Genomic DNA, 18,107 nt, shown 5'->3' on the forward strand with positions numbered 1-18,107 from the left:
GGATAAGAGACCAAGGTCCTAAAACTTAGAAACTCAAGAAAAATCCTAAGACAACTCACAGTGCAATATGTTCATGACTCAGACTACGCTGCTTGGAACGCATGAGCCTTGAACATAGGTATTCAGACTATACTGCTAGGAACGTATGAAGCCTTGGGTATAGGTATTCAGGTTGTACCATAGGGCAAGCCCTGGGTGTAGGAATTCAAACTATGCCACTTGGAACGTATGAAGCCTTGAGCATAAGTATTTTGGCTGTATCATAGGACAAACCCTGGATACAGGATTAGACTACATCATTTGGAACGTAAGAAGCCTTGGATGTAGGTTTTTCAGACTATGCCGCTTGGAACACATGAAATCTTGGGCATAGGTTTTCTAATCATATCGAAGAGTAAGCCCTAAGATGCAGGTTCAGACTACGTCTCTTGGAATGCATGAAAACTTGGATGTAGGTTAAGACTGTGTCACTTGGAACACATGAAGCCTTGGGCACAGGTTGTCAGGTTCATCACTAGTATCGTAAATCCTAGGGGGAGTGTCTTAGAGAACCAAGAACAAAACAATAACCTAAAAATTACTAAGATCAAGGACTAGAACATGGAACAAGATTCAATTTCTAAGAACAAGAACCAAGAACCATAGTACTAAGGCCCTTAGAGAATAACCAAGGTTTTAGAATCCAAGGACCAAGGTCCTTAGTAAAGAACATGATAAGAACCCCAAGTCAAGAACACGACAAGGGTCCTATGTACTTATAACAAGAAAAAGAACAAAATAAGAAAGAGTGTGGTACCCTAGCATATCAAGGACACGATTAAGAGCCTATAAGTATGCTACTTATTGAGTCTTTGTACTCATTCCTTATTTTCCATGTTTTTCAGGTAAACAAAGAGTTAGTCGAGGTGGGGATCAGGCTCTGGAGCAAGTGCCATAGACAAGCCTCACCTATCGTCCTCAACTATTTTATTTTAAAATATTTTGTGTTGGTTTCTTATTTTGTGTTTTAACTATGGTGTTGTGTTTTAATTACTTATGTAAGAACACTATTTTGCTATAATGAATGTTATATTTTAAATACCGTTTGTTTTATTTCGCGAAAAACTTATCCATCTTTTTGGAGTCATCGAGTCAGTCCGATCCTTACAAGAGCAGTACCCATATTAGGGTGAGGCTTCAGAGTTATCTCTTGACATTGATAGAGTTATGCCACAGGTGCAACCGCCTAGGAGGGGTTGGAGGAGGGCTATGGACTGAATGTTAGGAACCATAATGGTATAATATTGTCCACTTTTAGCATAAACTTTTATGGTGTTGTTTTTGGTTTCCCTAGAATGTCTCATACCAATGTAGATGTATTGACTTAATAAACTCATGATTATCCCCTTAATTAGTCAATATGGGACACCCTCCCAACAATTCTCCCCTCGAACAAAGTATACCATAGAGCCTCCCTAAGACCTATGGAGCCCTCAAACAACATCCCCTTAATTGAGGCTCGACTCTTTTCACTGAAGCCCTTGAACAAAGTACATCATTTATTCAACATTTGAATCACTTTTGACTATACCTTCAAGGCTCACAACTTTTTTGTTCACATTTGAGGATTCTATTGATATGACTAAGTTAAAGGCATGGTTCTGATACCATGTTAGCACTTTTTCTACTATAAATACTCATGAGGAGTATGCTTTTTTAATAACAACACAACAACAAAAGAGAATTGAAAAGCCAAAGGCCCCCCAAGTTTTTCTTTTGTCTCTTTTACTTCTTTCAACATATCTCAATTGGAAACGCCCAAAAGGGACATGAGACATACCTTAGATTGATGTACTGCCATCGAAGATTCTTTTTATGGCGATAATCAAATGTCTCGACGTTGTGTATGGTCGTTTTAGGTTACGTGTTCGTGGGTTTAAGCTCTCTATGGTTTTCCTCTCTGTTCTTATTTCTCTCTCTCTCTTTCTTTATGATTTTCCTCTTTGTTATTTGTTGCATGTACTCGAGAGCCTGGGAAGGTTGGCTGAAGTTCGTGGGATTGTATGGTAATCTGAGGAATTCGCAGGGTCATCATGTTTTAGCATCGACCACAAAAACTTCGGCGCCTCGCAAGAATTTTCACGAAATTTCTGGCGACTTCGCAAATTTCTTTTTAAATTAAAGAATGTTACATTATATACCCCTAAAAAGAACTTTCATCCCCAAAAGTCTCGAACTCCTGTACTAATTCGGGGTATTTTCCTCTTATTTCGTCTTCACGCTCCTACGTGGCTTCCTTAGTGTGGTGGTTTCACCACAACATCTTAACAAATGCAATGTCTCTGTTGCATAAGGCTTTCACTTCGCGAGCTAGGATTCTTATGGGCTTTTCTTCATAATTTAAATCTTCGTTAAGCTGAAAAAGGCTCGTAATCTATTACGTGGATAGGATCCGTCATGTAATTTCTCAGCATTAACAAGTGAAATACATTGTGTACTCTTGAGAGGAAAGGTGGTAGGGCTAACTTATACGCCACGCGACCAATTCGCTCGAGAATCTCGAAAGATCTTATTGATTTAGGACTTAATTTTCCCTTACGTCCGAACCTCAAGACACCTTTCATGGGTGCCACCTTCGAGAATGTTGGGTTCCCATTTTGAACTCTAAGTTCCTACGTCTTATGTCAACGTATCTTTTCTGTCTACTTTGAGCAGTATGCATCCTCACTCGAATTTTCTAGACGGCCTCATTGGTGGCTCGAATTAGTTTGGGTCCTCCTAACTCTTTATCACCTACTTCGTCCTAGCATAGTGCTGCACCATTTTCCAAATAAGGCCTTAAACGGTGTCATCCCGATAGTGGCTTGAAAGCTATTATTGTATGAGAATCCCATCAAGTGAAACTTGGAATCCCAACTTCCCTTAAAATCTAACACGCAAGCACGTAACATGTCATCTAAAATTTAATTTAGGCGTTCTGTTTGACCATCTGTTTGAGGGTGGAAGGTAGTACTGAAGTCGAGGCGAGTGCCTAACGCTTTTTCGAGTTTGTGCCAAAATACCGACGTAAAGCGTGGGTCCCGATCCGATACTATCGATACTAGGACTCCATGCAACCTTATTATCTCCTTCACATACAATTGCACCTAGTTGTCAACTATATATATTGCTTTTTCTTGTAGGAAGTGCGCCGACTTGGTCAACCTGTCAACAATTACCCAGATCACAGTGTAGCCCTTGAGCATTGTAGGTAGGTTCTACCATAAGTCCATAGCTATATTTTTCCACCTACTTTCTGGTATACTTAGGGGTTGTCACATCCCTATTGTCTTTTGTCTGGGAGCTTTTACTTATTGACATACTAAGCACTTGCAAATAAACTCTATCACATCTTTCTTCATACTTCACCACTAGATAGAAGTGTTGTTTTTGATATTGGTACATCTTAGTACCTCCTACGTGTTGCTTTTTGGCCATTAATCTCATATTAATTAATTGATGTTTTGATGATAACAAACCTACATTTAATTATTAACCATTTTCAGTATTTTGAACTGTCCACCGTATAAGGTTGAGAATAACGATTTCAACGACATTTCAATCACTCAAATCAGAGTGAAAGCGAAGAAATTACAATCGAGACAACATACGGACATCATGTGTGTTAGTTAAATCAAAATGATGGACACTCATCAAGAGAAGAGTAACAAATGAGGAAGTTTTTCTTATTATTATATTTTTTAAATAAAATTATTAATAAAATTATATACATAATATAAATTTGAATATAACCATTACTCTTATCGATTTTTATTATTACTATATTATATTATAATATTATTATATTTTGAAATTTTGGTGGTTACTCACATCATTTTTATTATTATTATATTATTATAATTATAATTAATTTTAAATTTGGAATTTAACTGCTAATCACATTATTTTTTATTATTATTATATCATTAAATTTGAATTTAACCACTACTCTTATCAATTTTTATTAATACTATATTATTATATTTTGAAATTTTTGTTACTCACATCATTTTTATTATTATTATATTATTATAATTATAATTAATTTTAAATTTTGAATTTAACTACTACTCACATTATTTTTTATTATTATATTATTATTAAATTTGAATTTAACCATTACTCTTATCAATTTTTATTAATACTATATCATATGATTATATTATTATATTATTATATTTTAAAATTTTTGGTGGTTACTCACATCATTTTTATTATTATATTATTATTACAATTATAATAAATTTTAAAATTTGAATTTAATCTTACTCACATTACTTTTTATTATTATTATATTATTACCATTATAATAAATTTTAAAATTTGAATTTAATCTTACTCACATTCCTTTTTATTATTATTATATTATTATATTTATAATAAATTTTTGATCGCGCCTCACATGGATTTTTATTATTTTTATATTATTTTATTACATTCAAAAATAATAATAAAAATAAATTTGAAAAATTTTAGGATTATTTACTTTTAATCTCCACTTTACATGTCTATTTAAACCCATCTACTCCTCCATCTTTTATAACATACATTCCATAATTCTTCATCTTCAATTTTCTAAAGCCTCCATGGTGGCTCTCTACACGCTTCCAATTTTATTTTTATTTATGTTATTCTTGAGAGAGATTTTTTTATTGTATTGCGAGGAATAGTTGTGAGTGCTCCAAATTATAAATATACTATTTTAGAGAGTTCTCGTGTGTTCATACCGAATTAAAATATTTGTATCGGTTTGATCCTGCATCGTGGAAAGGATTGAGTTTGCTCTTGAACTCATAAAAAGAGTGATGTAGCGGTTCGGCTCATATCCGTAGAAAGAGTCGAGAAAGTTCATTATTCAAATTCCCAAGAGGTGCTTAGGGACTAGAGTAGGTCGAGTTTGACCGAACCACTATAAATCTACGGTGTCATATTTTCTAACTCTTTCTTATTAATTTCAAAATTATTATTGTGACTTATTGCATGTTCAACGTTTCTTGTAGTTGATTATTGGTTTGACTTGAACTTTTTTTTTGTTATATTAATTATCAATCTTCTACTCATTTGTAAAAAGTTTCATAATTAGAAAAATTACTCACGCTTAAATACTTTTATCGTTAAAATCCTATTCACCCATCTAAGGTTGTCATCTCGATTCAACACTTGAGTTATGAGTATTTCTGGTAAAGAAACACACCACTCACCTACTGTTTTATTTATTGTATCGAAGTATTTTATAATACATCCGTAGTTCTTGCACAAAACAACATGACTGCATAAAGAAAAATGAACCCAACCCTATCCGAAAGGCTAATCCAACCAAACTCAACCCTTATAGTTCGGGTTGGATTGGTCCAAGTTGGGTTAGGTTGGTTTGGATTGTCGGGTGAACCTGATACCAAACCGATTCAGTTGGGTTCATCCCTACCCGAAATGCTAATACAACCAAACCCAATCCTTATAGTTCAAGTTGGGTTGGTCCGGGTTGTCGGGTTGAATAAAACAAGGAGGATGACAGAGCTCATGTAAATTGTAAGGGCTAAAGTCATTAAGCGTAAGTATGATATCAGAGCCTCTCAATTTTTGTGAGGGAAGAGGAGTTACTCAATCTAAGCTACAAAAATGCCGACAACAAGAGGAGGATAAGGAAATAGCAGATGAATTTGGAGTATGAGATAGCTAAGCGAATAGCCCTTGTGTTCCAGGAGGTAAGACGCGGGAGGCACAGTAAGTCCGTTGGCAAGCTCGGGTGCTCCGTCATATGAAAAATTCTGAAGAAAATCTTATCTACAACCTAACACCTTTATTAGAGACAAAACAAAGATTGACAACTTGTCAGCCACGAAGAGAGGGCTCACATGTGAATTATCTGTGTCCGTCCTTGTAAATTATTAGTTTGCTTTAGGTCTTTTCCTACTTTTAAAAATACGAATCTTGCAGGGGTCCTGTCCTGCTAAGATTCGATCTTTTCTCCCAGTTCACGATTTTCAAATCTGCATTCAAATCTGAAGTCTATAAAAGGACTTCTTCATTGTAAAGAGGGCATCGATCCGCCGATAGCTCTCTCTTGAATATCAATTGAAAAAATTCAGAGAAAAATATTCTACTCTATCTCTTACCTATCTTCTTCCTATGAACGAATTTCTGAAAAAGCTCAGAAAATCAAACCATTTCAAATGTTCTACCGACGAAGAAGAAAGCTCAAATGAACATAGAAGTGGAGAAAATCTCACAATCTCAAATACTGTCAATCAAGAATATCAAATTGCCAGGATCGAAGATCAGCTCCAAAATTGGACTATTCCAAAGGTAGATCCGAAAACTATCTACCAAATCTCAACCTTCAATCTTACTCAAAGATCATGCCTGAAATTCTCAGAGAAAAACATCACAATTCATAGTAATAGGGAATTTCTGAATCTTTTTTCAAAATCCCTTATACTCCAACATCGTGAAGAATTTAACTATCTTCACGTCGGTCTTGTTCAAGTCGCTGTAAAACCATTGTTCAGAGTTAGACTAGATATCCCAGTTCTTATCTCCTTACGAGATAAGAGACATGAAAATTTCTCAAATTCTTTATTGGGAATGGTTCAATCCAATCTGGAGATTGGACCAGTCTATTTCAATTGTTATCAAAATTTTACTTTGTCGCTCCACGACCAGCACATATTATCAGCTCTTATGTTGGACTTACAATCAAAAAACTTGAACATCAAGGCTGAAACTCATTCTTGAGTCGTCATATTCAGAGTTTATTATAAACTCGTGAATATAAATATTTCACCAAGAGCATTAAGATCCTCTCCAAAAGGATCAACCATGCTCATATAGAGGCAAATATTGGAAAGTATTTTGTGACTGTTCCAAAAACTTTCTTGGGATCAAATAACCAGAAATACTCTCTGAAAAATAGAAGATGCTAATCTTCCAAAGAGAAAGGAATCTCAAAACCCGGTACAAATCATCGAACATGACGATGGAAGCGTTGAAATAAAATTCAGTGAAGAGCCTTCGTCTGAATCAAAAGTAAGAGAATTCTTGAGTTCTAGACCAAGTACGTCAGGAGTTTCAAGATCAATGTATGACCCCTTAAAGGTAAAAGAGGCCAGTTATGATCAAAAAAGGGCATCAATTCACTATGAAGATGGCTCAAGATCTCCAACCCATACAGATATGGATACTCAATCCGTCTACGAAAGTCAGCTAAATGTTATTACAGCTAATGAAGACAGATTTTATGTAGTTGTCAACTCTTCAAAGAGAAAAGCTTTCTTCCAAACTTACAAAGAAGCTGAGCAAAGTGAATTAAGAGCTCAGTGGTATTCTCATATGGAAACAGTAGAGGAAAACATACCGTTCTTCGAATGGTTTGAAGAAAATATTTTGCAAATATGCACCTTGACTCAAAGAGGCTGGAAGACTACCAGAAGAGGTGAGGTATATTCAAAACATCCTTCGTTGGAAGAAGTCGAATTTGACAATTACTATGGAGAAAAAGTCAAAGCTAGTCCTTTTAAAACTATCCCAGAAGGACTAAAAAAGGGTAATCCGACCCTAAAGGATATCAAGAATATCCAGCACTAGAATAATTATTCAAACAAGATTTTATACACAATCTCCACCCAGCTTGAGAGTATCGAGGGAAAAATCTCGAAGAATTCGAGTACTCTGCAAGAACAAGCAGGCAGCTCTGTACCAAAGGTCGATGAGTCAATCCCAATACTCAGACCGGCAAACCTCGACGTATTCACAAACAGGGTCTCAAAAGAAGAAGCTGCAATAGCCAAAATAGAAGAAAAGTTGGATAGAATTCTAAATCCTGGAATAATACATCAGGATTCATCTGTCAATGTCGTTAACAATGACGCGAGATCCAGGACTTCGAAGATGAGATCGTAAATGAGGCAGAAGAACCTCTCTACAATCGGATCGAAAGGATCTCAAGAAGAAGTCAAAATAATACCAGCAATCAGAAAAAATGGTATCCTCAACCGTCTTTTCCGGATATTCAATTCCAAGAAAAGACGCTACAAACTCAAGCCCACTATGATGGCCTGGCAATCTATGAATGGAACATCGATGGATTGTCCGACTATCTTGTGATGAACGTTATCAATGAAATGATGATGGCCGCAGGCGCGTATAAATTACAGGGCCATAAATCCGACCATCAAATAGCTCAAGTCTTAGTGACCAAATTTACTGGGCAACTCAAAGACGGGTGGGACAAATATCTTGACGAATCAACCCGTCAACAGATATTAAACCACTATGTCATCAGGCCAACAACTCAAATCATCAAAGAAGAAGGTCTATCAACTAGGACCGAAGTACAACATGAAAGGGTAGAAGATGCTGTCAATACTCTAATCTATACCCTCATAGAATTTTTCATTGGCGACCCCCTGAAATACTAGGAGAGATCCACCGAAATACTCATGAACCTGAAATGCCCTACCTTAGGAGATTTCAGGTGGTACAAAGACATGTATTTCAACAAAGTTCTTATTAGAACAGATAGTTCATTGGAATTCTGGAAAGAGAATTTTGTCAATGGACTACCAAAACACTTCTCAAGAAGGATCAAAGACGGTCTGAAGACAAAGTATAATGGAACAATTCCATGGCAAACTTTGTCATACGGATCAATAGCATCCTTCATCATAGAAGGACTCAGACTTTGTAATGAGTCAAAGATCTAAAATAGGCTCAATTCTTCGATATCAAAAAGAAAAGAGCTTGGAAGATTTTGCGATCAAGGGAATAGAAGCCCCCTCAACCTGCAGAAGGAAAAAGGTTAGGACGCATCCAAAGCCTTATAATGTGTACAGGCCTAGAGAAAAGTATCGAATTAAGCCTGTACAACCTCAAAAGCCAACGTATTCTAAGAAAAGGTACGCTCCCACAAAAACTCATAAAGGAAAGAAAAAGCAAACTTGCTTCAAATGTCGAGAAGAAGGACATTATGCTAACAAGTGTCCAATCAGAGGAAAGATCAACGAGTTGGTTATGGATCAAGAGCTGAAAAATCAGCTACTACGACTAACTCTAACCGACTCAGAACAATCAAGCGAGGGAGAAATCCTCGAACTCCAAGAAGAATCCGATTCATATTCTAGCATAGAATACGAATCAGAACAAGAAGGAAGAAGAACGTGCGAAGGATGCATAAACGTCCTTACAAAGGATCAAGAAATTCTACTTGAGGTGGTAGAAAAAATTCAAGATCCAGAAATTCAACATAAAATTGCTCAACGACTTAGAGATGCTATGACAATCTCTAAACCACCTAAAAAAGAAGCAAGAAATCCCTACAGACTTCAATCAGTTCTCCAAAGGTTTGAAAAACCGAGAGAACTCACTACTCAAGACCTACAAAGAGAGATTAATAATCTCAAACAAGAAGTACAGGTATTAAGATGTGAAACCAGGTCAGAATCCTATATGCTTCGCCAAGAAATTCTCAACCTTCAGGGAAGGCTGCCCGAACAAAAGAAAATGACGCAACCAAACCTGGACGAAGATGATTTTCAAAGTTCCTTCGTTGGAGCCATTACCACTTCTCAATATAAAAAATGGTACGCTCTTGTTACCTTAAAAATTTATGATTTCAAAATTACACTAAAGGCTCTCATAGATACTAGAGCCGATCAAAATTGTATTCAAGAAGGCCTAATACCTACTAAGTATTTTGAAAAAACTACCGAAGGCCTTAGAGGTGCAAACAACAACAAACTCAAAATCAATTACAAACTATCAAAAGTCCATGTTTGTATGACGGAATTTGCTTCGTAAATTCCTTCCTCTTAGTAAAGGACTTAGGACATGAACTAATCCTAGGTACTTCTTTCATTACTCAATTATACCCTTTTAAAATAACTGAAAAAGGGTTAGAGTCAAAAGCCTTAGTAAAGAAGATAAAATTTAATTTCCTTTCCCCTACAAGGATTAATTAAATAAATAACCTTCAAAACAATACAATTATTCAATCAATAAATGTATTGAATTATAAAGAAAAACAAATGTCTTTTCTGAAGGAAGAAATTTCATTCAAGAGAATAGAAGAACAGTTTCAAAGCAAGATCGCCCATTCTAAAATCAAAACATTACAAGCTCAAATAGAAAGGGAAACAACTGTCCCTAATGCCTTTTGGAATAGGAAGCAACACATAGTTAATCTTCCTTATATCAAAACTTTCGAGGAGAAAAATACTCCTATGAAGGCCCGACCTATTCAAATGAATAAAGAATTACTAACATTCTGCAAAGAAAAAATTAATGATCTTCTGCAGAAAGATCTTATTAGGCCATCAAAGATCCCCTAGTCATGTGCAGCTTCTTACGTCAACAACCAGGCAGAGAAGGAGCGTGGAGTTCTACTACAGGTAATAAACTACAAACCTTTAAATAAGGTTTTGGAATGGATTAGATATCCAATTCCAAATAAATCAGATTTAATGTAAAGAATTTCAAATGCGAAAGTATTTTCAAAATTTGATATGAAATCGGGGTATTGGCAAATCCAGATTTCAGAAAAAGACAAGTATAAAACGACCTTCAACGTCCCTTTCGGACAATACGAGTGGAACGTTATGCCATTTGGGATAAAAAAACGCTCCATCCGAATTTCAAAAAATTATGAATGATATCTTCAATCCTTTTCAAGATTTTTCAATTGTCTATATTGACAATGTTCTGATTTTCTCTCAAAGCATCGATCAACATTTTAAACATCTTCAAACATTTTTGGCCATAGTCATAAGAAACGGTTTAGTTGTATCTAAACCGAAAATAAAACTTTTTCAGACAAAAATCCGTTTTCTTGGATTTGAAATTCATTTGGGGTTAATTAAACCCATCCAAAGGTCCATCGAGTTTGCCTCAAATTTTCTAGACCAAATCACGGATAAAACCCAACTACAAAGATTTTTAGGATGTCTCATCTATGTGTTTGATTTCCTCCAAAATATCAGACCCATTTGCAAACCACTCTTTGAAAGGCTAAAAAAGAATCCCAAGCCGTGGACTGAAGAACACACCAAAACAGTCCAAAAAATCAAATCTCCTGTCAAATCAATTCTGTGTTTATCCCTGATAAACCAAAGGGCTGGTTTCATAGTGGAGACCGACGCATCGGATATGGAGGAATCCTGAAACAGTCCCTTGACAAGAAAGAATCCATTGTCCGATTCCATTCGGGAATATGGAATTCTACTAAAAAAAATTACTCAACAATAAAGAAAGAAATACTTTCAATTGTACTTTGTGTACAAAAATTTCAAAGTGATTTAGTTAACAAAAACATCGTTATCAAAACAGATTCTAGGGCATCTAAATTTGTTTTAGAAAAAGATGTCAAGAATCTTGTATCTAAATAGATTTTTGCTATATGGCAAGCCATTTTATCTGCCTACCTCTCAAGAGAGTTCTTACTCTCAAAGAAAAACTCTCCCTAGCCACTCTTCCATCGAGAGATGACCGGAAAGAAAACGATAGAGAAAAGAAAGAAGCCCACTGCTTCTTCAAACACCCCTACTCCAATGACATCCGACAGCTATGTGATGGATGCTGGTTTCACATTGGTGACCAGATCTAAAACAAGACTTTCTAAAAAATAGGCGGAGGTTATCACTCCGATGAGGCCTTCTGCCTCTTCAACACGGCCATCTGTCGTTACTCCATCGAGACCTACTGTCTCTTCCACTTCAAAGGGACCTTCTATCCCCTCGACCTACTCGGACGCATTTGTTCCCATTCGATTTTCTCCAATTCCTGAAATCATGACCTATTTTCAAAAATCTGTGTCTATACCAGAAGCTCTGGTAGAACCAGCATACGGCGACACAAAAATCAGCGAGGTCGTCAAGAAAGCCTATCCATCGGGATTCTTTTATATCCCAGAAGATCTTCATAAAACCAGAAGGTTTTATGAATTCATTCTAGTCGACACAAAGTCCGTTGAAATTACTCATATTCCGAGTCGCGATGACCCTTCGAAAATCGCGTATTCAAAATTGAAAATTTTCAAAGTCATAAACCCGACGTATTGGAATCAAGACCCATACACGGAGAAGACTTTTTCAAAACCTTTTGTTCCTCATTCTTACTCATACATAGATTATCAGATGGCATGGTTCAATGTCATTTGGTATCAAAATTACGAGCACTCATTGTTTATTCAATTCTTTCAGAATACTCATAAAATTCATTACCCATTTTGGTTCATCAAATGGTGGAAAATCTTTGGCTCAGCCAAAGATATATTTCCAGTATACAAGAATCGTTCCACTACTTTATTCAAAATATATTCAAAACTCCATTTCCATTATGTTGTGAGCCGAAAGCGGAACAAATGTACTCACTGTTGGATAAAACCTGAGTTTTTATAGCTTTTCCTTATTCACACGATTTCAGAAAATCTCCGTTTGACCATTTGACAAATCACGAATGGATCACCCAAATTTTAGACGGAAATTTTGTAGGGAGTGGCACAGATTTAGTTGGCCACTCTCGAGCCATATTTAGAATAAATTATATTTTAAATAGGAGATTCGTTCCGAATAAACAATAACCTGATTTTGGACGCAGTCAGAATGCAGTTATCCTCTCTCTCCTTTTTTACACATTTTTCTTCCAACCAATTTCCTCTCACCGAACAATACAACAAGTGGTATCAGAGCCAGGTTGAATGGTTCGGTGAGAGGAAATTGGTTGGAAGAAAAATGCGTAAAAAAGGAGAGGGAGGATAACTGAATTCTAACTGCATTCAAAATCAGGTTATTGTTTATTCGGAACAAATCTTCTATTTAAAATATAAATTATTCTAAATATGGCTGGAGATTGGCCAACTAAATCTGTGCCACTCCCTACAAAATTTCCGTCTAAAATTTTGGTGCGGCGTGATTTGTCAAATGGTCAAACGGAGATTTTCTGAAATCGTGTGAATAAGGAAAAGCTATAAAAACTCAGGTTTTATCTAACAATCTCCTCCTGAAACATGTAGTATATCTACCTTACTATTTGAACTCCGATCTTTGAGCGTAGTTCTTCAAATTTCACCCGCGCCAGGGACTTGGTGAAGATGTCTCCAAGTTGTTCCTCTATTCGGATGTAATCAATTTTGATGAGCCCTCGATCTGCACATTCTCGAATGTAGTGGAATCTGATTCTATGTGCTTGCTTCGTTCATGCAAAACTGGATTTTTGATCAGGGAGATCGTAGCTTTGTTGTCTACGTATAGCATTGGTGGATCACTTTCTCTCCCGATGACTTCTTCCATTAGTCGCGCAAGCCAGATCCCTTGTGTTGCTGCCATCGAAGCGGCGATGTATTCTGCTTCGCAGGAAGACAAAGCAACTACCTTCTGTTTTGTTGATTGCTAGCAGATTGCGCCGCCTGAGAGAAAGTAGATCATTCCGCTAGTGCTCTTACGATCATCAACGTCACCGGCCATGTCACTATCACTGTAGCCGACTAGCTTGAGTTTCTCCTTTCCGCTCCCTGCGCAGTATCTTACACCCCAGCCTCTGGTTTCGGCTACATAGCGCAGGATGCGCTTGACAGCCACTAAATGTTCCTCCTTAGGTGCTTCCATAAACCAGCTCACATATCCAACAGAATAAGCAAGATCAGGACGAGAGTTTACCAGATAGCGCAGACTCCCGACAATGCTGCGGTAATTGGTGGAGTCGACTGTCGTCGTAGTGCCGGCCTTCCTTAGTTGGAGTCGGGCCTCCATTGGCGTCCTTGTACGATTACTGTCCACAAGTCCAGTTGTGTCCAACAGCTTCTTTGCGTATGCACTTTGGCAGATGGAGATGCCGGTAGAATTCTGTTGCACTTCGATGCCGAGATAGTAGCTGAGCACGCCGAGATCGCTCATCTCGAAGTTTTTCGACATCTCCTTCTTGAACCTTTCGAGGACTTCCATGTCACCTCCAGTGATTATGAGGTCGTCGACGTACACTCCCACGATTAGTCGCTTCTTGTCATGGTCGTGCGTGTACATGCCATGCTCAGAGGCGCAACGTTTGAATTTCAGTGACAGTAAGGTACTATCGAGCTTCGCGTTCTAGGCTCGTGGAGCTTATCGAAGCCCGTAAAGTGCCTTGTGCAGGCGCAATACTTTATTAGGGTTGTTGTTGTCCAGGAAGCCAGGTGGTTGTCAGACATAAACAGTCTCCTTCAGCTCTCCGTTAAGGAAAGCAGACTTTAAGTCCATATGGTGAACCTCCCAAGAGTAATGTGCTGCAATTGCCAGCAAGAAACGAACGGATTCTAATCTTGCCACTGGCGCAAATACCTCTTCGAAGTCCACTCCTTGCTTCTGGACGTAGCCCTTCGCCACCAGACGGGCCTTGTGCTTCACAACTTCTCCTTTTTCATTGTGCTTCAGTTTGAAGACCCATTTGAGCCCTATGGCTTGGTGTCCCTGCGGCATATCCTCCAGACTTCACGTCTGGTTTTCGGTGATGGATGTCATCTCCTCCTGCATTGCCTTCAGCCAGCACGGGTTCTTTTCTGCTTCGGCGAAGGTGTTCGGTTCATCTGCACTGATGGCATGTAGTTCGGCCACTTCTTCGAGCTCGCGCACTGCCAGTCCAGGTGGTTCACCTCCTCCTACTAGGTCGTCCATCCTCCGGTACCTGGCCTCAGATCAGTATCGTGATCGGCATCCAGCGTCGAATCCACAGTCCGTGGTGTTGCGAATTCCACTAGTTCAGGGGTTGCACCTACTGGCGGCAGTGACGGCTGCTGATGCTGGGCTCCTCCTTCTTCTGGCTCGGTGACGAGGTACTTCACCGTAAATTGATTTGGATTATGGTCTGCCTCGATCACGTCATTCCACTGCCAGAAGGTGCTTTCGTCGAAGACGACGTCGCGAGACACGTGAGCTCGCCCCCCTACAGGATCATATAGTCTGTACGCCTTGCTCCCGGGTTCATAGCCGATGAAGACGACCTTCAGCCCCCTGGGATCGAGCTTGGCGAGGTGGGGACGTGTTACCTTCATGTATGCGACGCAGCCGAACACGTGAAAATGATGTACCGCTGGTTTTTTGTTGTACCAGGCCTCATATGGCGTCTTCCCGTCACGGCTTCGGGTTGGTGACCGATTGAGGAGATAGACGGCCGTCATTACTGTCTCTCCCCAGAATCTCCCAGGCATCCCGGCCGTCACCAACAATGACCTTGCTATCCCGACGATGGTCTGATTCTGGCGCTCCACCACTCCGTTCTGTTGGAGGGAGTAGGGCGCCATTAGGTGCCGTTGTATGCCGATTTCGTCACAGTACTTACCAAAACTTGTCGAGGTGAAGTCTCCGCCTCGGTCTGTGAGCAGCACTCGCATTTTCTTCTCACATTCGACCTCCGCTCGCGCTTTAATGTACTTAACCACCTCTGCCGCCTCACTTTTCGCTTGCAGCAGGGTCAGCCACATGAAACGGCTTTTGTCATCGACTAACAGAAGGAAGAGACTCTTACCGCCTGGGGTCGCCGACTTGATAGGCCTGCAGATATCGCCGTGTACAAGCTCCAACGGCTCATCGGCTCGATAGGATGTTCGAGACGGAAAGGGTGTGCGCCTCTGTTTGCCGATGAGACACCCGTCGCACAGCTTGTTCACGCCTTTGATTGCTGGCAAACCGTGCACCAACTCCTTCTTCTGTAGTTTTTCTAGAGCAGGAAAGTTTAAATGCCCGTACCTTGCGTGCCACCTCCAAGATACCTCTTCAGTCTTGGCGGCGAATTTCACCGTCCCGCGGATCCCGGAGTCGAGCTCGGAGAACGCAGATCTAGCCCCGGTCATATGGTTTGTTGCCCCTGTGTCTAGGATCCATCGTCGGTCCTTGTGTTGCTCGTCTCGCTGGCTGATCTGAGCGAACACTCACTCCTCCTCCAGTTAAATTGGCTTCCTAGCTGGTGCCACCTTTGCTACGCCTAGCTGGAGCTCTTTCTCGAGTTCAACATCGTCGTCGATTACCTCCATCTCCGTGGATTTGGAATCGACCATGGGGACACATGCAGTTACCATGAAGAGAGCTGGCTCGTCCTCCTCGAATTGAGCCACATGGGCCTTTTCCTTGTTCCTAAGCTTGCTTCAGCAATTTCTGCTTTGGTGTCCTCTCTTCCCACAGTTTGAGCAGATCGGCCTGCCATGGTTTTTGGTTATTTTTCTTTCGCTGCTCGACGTTACGCAGTTTTCCGGTCACCTCTTCCACCGTTAGGTCGTTCACGTCAAGCAATGTCTCGATTAAAATCGCAAAATCATCGACGGATTCACCGCAATCACTGTTCCCATTTTTTATTTTTCTTATCAATGAATATATCTCTTTACTTGTATGACTTAGATGTCTCGTATTTCTCGAAAAAGCGATTCGATTGATATTCCAAGAGCAACTAGAAAGAGATTCTTTAACCAGAAAGAATTCAGTTCAGGTGCGGTCCTTAAAGTGGATTGGATCTCCGAGAGCTCCTTTTCGTAGCTGCTTGATGTTGGGGATTCCTGCACTCGCTGTACTCTCTCTGGGGGCACAGATCGTAAATATGGCGGCGAACGCCAGCCGATCCTCCCGATAACTCAATCGTTTCTCCTTCCTCTGGCACGACAGCATGCCATACATAACCCTTGTGTTCCTGTAGGTTGACGCGCATCAACAAGGTCCACTCGTTATAGTTGGACTTTGTCAATATAGGGGAATACTGAACGACTGCAGTCGTTGTCTCCCTGATCACTCGCTCAACGATAACTTTGACGCCTGTCATTACGGCGTCAGCCTCTTCATGGCCATGGCGGTGATGGAGATGTCGGCACACGGCAACAGCGTGGAGGAGTGAGTGAGCCTGCTCGAGATAGGGCCCACGATGTGTGTGTTTTTACACTTTGCATTTTCTTCTACTCGAACCTGAGACTTGTGTGATGTTAGGTCAAAGCTCTAACCACTTGAGTTATTCAACTTGTTTGTTGATAGGTTGGCTCCTCTGCAATGATATACACCGATCTTCAACCTGGCTCTGATACCACTTGTTGTAACTGAATTCTGAATGCGTTCAAAATAAGGAATTCTGACTGCGTTCAAAATCAGGTTATTGTTTATTCTGAACAAATCTCCTCTTTAAAATATAAATTATACTAAATATTGCTCAATTATACTAAATATTGCTGGAGAGTGGCCAACTAAATCTATGCCACTCCCTACAAAATTTTCGTCTAAAATTTTGGTGATCCATTCGACCTGATTTGTCAAATGGTCAAACAGAGATTTTCTGAAATCGTGTGAATAAGGAAAAGCTATAAAAACTCAGGTTTTATCTAACAATTTGTTGTATTGTTCGATGAGAGGAAATTGGTTGGAAGAAAAAATGCGTAAAAAAGGAGAGAGAGGATAACTGAATTTTGACTGCGTTCAAAATCAGGTTATTGTTTATTCCGAACAAATCTCCTGTTTAAAATATAAATTATTCTAAATATGGCTGGAGAGTGGCCAACTAAATCTGTGCCACTCCCTACAAAATTTCGGTCTAAAATTTTGGTATACATTCGACGTGATTTGTCAAATGGTCAAACGGAGATTTTCTGAAATTGTGAATAAGGAAAAGCTATAAAAACTCAGGTTTTATCTAACAATCTCCTCCTAAAACCTGTAGTATATCTACCTTACTATTTGAACTCCGATCTTTGAGCGTAATTCTTCATATTTCACCCGCGCCAGGGACTTGGTGAAGATGTCTCCAAGTTGTTCCTCTTTTCGGATGTAATCAATTTTGATGAGCCCTCGATCTGCACATTCTCGAAAATCAGGTTATCCTCTCTCTCCTTTTTTACGCATTTTTCTTCCAACCAATTTCCTCTCACCGAACAATACAACACTCACAACACCAAAATCACTCAAGACATACAATAGCAAAGTCTTGAGGAGCAAAGCCTTGTAAATGAAAGAGTGGAGGAACCTGAGTCAATCGCCAAGAATAGACCACGAAGGGTAATTCGAAAACCTGCAAAGTTTAATGATACGATAGCATATGCTTTCTCTTTGATTGATGGAGTTTCTAACAGTTACAAAGATGCTATTCAGAGCCCGGATAGC

At 39.2% G+C, this 18,107-nt stretch overlaps 1 long non-coding RNA gene across 1 annotated transcript in view; it reads right to left on the minus strand.

Moving 5' to 3' along the window:
* LOC111469353 overlaps positions 1–18,107 on the minus strand; it is a 78,494-nt gene that overhangs the window by 14,678 nt on the left and 45,709 nt on the right. The window contains exon 2 of the long non-coding RNA XR_002714857.1: positions 5,810–5,816. This is a non-coding gene — a long non-coding RNA (uncharacterized LOC111469353). The remainder of the gene's footprint in view (positions 1–5,809; positions 5,817–18,107) is intronic.

Source organism: Cucurbita maxima, unplaced genomic scaffold, assembly GCF_002738345.1.
Source record: "Cucurbita maxima cultivar Rimu unplaced genomic scaffold, Cmax_1.0 Cma_Scf00039, whole genome shotgun sequence".
Classification (NCBI taxonomy): Eukaryota; Viridiplantae; Streptophyta; class Magnoliopsida; order Cucurbitales; family Cucurbitaceae; genus Cucurbita; species Cucurbita maxima.